We start from the raw sequence: 2,132 nt of genomic DNA, 5'->3' as shown, positions 1-2,132 counted from the left end.
GCTACGGTTGTAGACAGATCGAGAGACAGATCATACCTCTTGAAAACGAACAACGGCTTGAAGGTTCGTGATCGTCACCAGATCCGACTGAGGACGGAAGGCGACGACAGCAACCATCTCGTGATCCCCAGAGAGTCTTCTCTTCTATGTTGCCTCACCATCAGCCAGAATTACCAGCGGAGTCACTAGAGTCAGACACAACCCTTTATGATGCTTCCACTACGTCTGACTACATAACGAGGTCGGGACGCCATGCCAGGCCTCCGCAGAGACTCGACTTGTAGGCGAAGTTCCTGCTGTGTAAAGTGTTTATAAGGTTTCAGAGTTATAGTTTCAGTTTCTGGTTGATGCGTTTAGCATTTTGAATTGTTCTTGAAGTTGCTTGTGAGGGGGATGTGATGTCAAGGGACATGACTCTTATCTTTACTGCGGGGACAAGATCATTAAGGGAGTGGCACGCCCTTGGATGACATCACAAGGTTCCGCGGGAACATAGGCGGAGATCGTCTGAGAGACTCACTGAGGGATTGAGTCTCAGACAGGACAGGGACAAGGCATCATCTACCTTGGACGGGGGCCCGCTGGCAGACCTGACTCATCGGACCGCCCGGTAACTTTACAATCTCATTATTGCTTTCGAACCTGGGAATCTAACATGTAAGGAGATGAAAAAGCACACACACACATACACACACACACACATACACACACACACACACACACCCACGCACGCACACACACAAACACACACACACACACACACACACACACACACACACACACACACAAACACACATCTACTAGCTTATCACACGCGCACGCTTAAACATCGTTACGAAATGAGCACATACAAAGGCATAATAAAAAATATATATTATTATACAATCACCATCATCAGTGCCTTTCACCCCTGGCCACATACAAGGTCCTTCCATTTATCTCTGTCCTTGGCAATCCTTCCTAGCTCGTTCCAAGTGAACTTCATCTCTCTCATATCCCTTTCCACACATCTCCTCCATGTTTCCCGTGGCCTACCCCTTCTTCGTGCTCCCTGTGGGTTCCATTGCAGTGACTGTCTTGTGATGTTTCTGCTGGGCTTTCTGAAGGTGTGTCCCATCCAACACCACTTTCTTTGTCTTATTTCTACTTCTATATCCTTTTGTCCAGTCCTTTCCCACAGCTCTTCATTTCTTATTCTATCCTACCACTTCATTCTTAGGATACTCCTCATACATCTGTTGATGAAAGTCTGGACTTTATTCGGCACTGTCTTTGTTGTCTTCCAAGTTTCGCAACCATAGAGGAGCACAGACTTGACATTGGAATTAAAGAGTTGAATCTTGCTTCGCAGTGAGATGTTGCTTGCTTTCCAGACTTTTGATAATTGGTTGAATGCTGACCTTGCAATGGCAGTTCTTGCTTTTACGTCTGCCTCAGTTCCACAATTACCATCGATGGCACTTCCAAGGTAGGTAAAGGAGTCCACTTCTTCCAGGGGAGTGTCTTCCACTGTCACAGCAGGGCTTGGCAATTTTCCTAGCTTCACTACTTTCGACTTGCCCGAGTGTATACGTAGGCCAACACTCCTTAATAGACTGTTGAGTTCCTTGGTCTTTTCATACATCTGAGCATGTGTGTGAGAGAGCAGTACAAGGTCACCGGCGAAGTCCAAGTCGTCCAGTTGCTGCCAAGGGATCCACTGTATTCCTTTGCGCTTGCCTCTGGTGGCTACTTTCATGATCCAGTCAATTACCAGTATAAAAAGAAATGGTGAGAGCTAGCATCCTTGTCGCACTCATGCCTGTACCTGGAGTGGTTCTGAGACGTGTCCTTCGTGGAAGACGAGACAGTTTGTTCCACCATAGGTGGTCTTCACAAGCTTGACTATTTTGTCAAGTATTCCAAAATGCCGCATGAGTTTCCACAGAGTTTCCCTATCCACGCTGTCAAACGCCTTTTCATAATCACGAGTGGTGAATTCCATTCAAGTGATTGCTCAATAATGATGCTCAGGGTAGCGATCTGGTCCACAAATGATAATAATAATAGATAGCATTTGTATAGCGCATATCCCCGCTCAGCAGCAGGCTCTATGCGCTTTACACTATATTATTACCCCAGCAGACCATAGA

Source organism: Aplysia californica, unplaced genomic scaffold (genome assembly GCF_000002075.1).
Source record: "Aplysia californica isolate F4 #8 unplaced genomic scaffold, AplCal3.0 scaffold00071, whole genome shotgun sequence".
NCBI lineage: Eukaryota > Metazoa > Mollusca > Gastropoda > Aplysiida > Aplysiidae > Aplysia > Aplysia californica.
The sequence above is the reverse complement of the archived record's forward strand: the minus strand, read 5'-3'. Positions refer to the sequence as shown.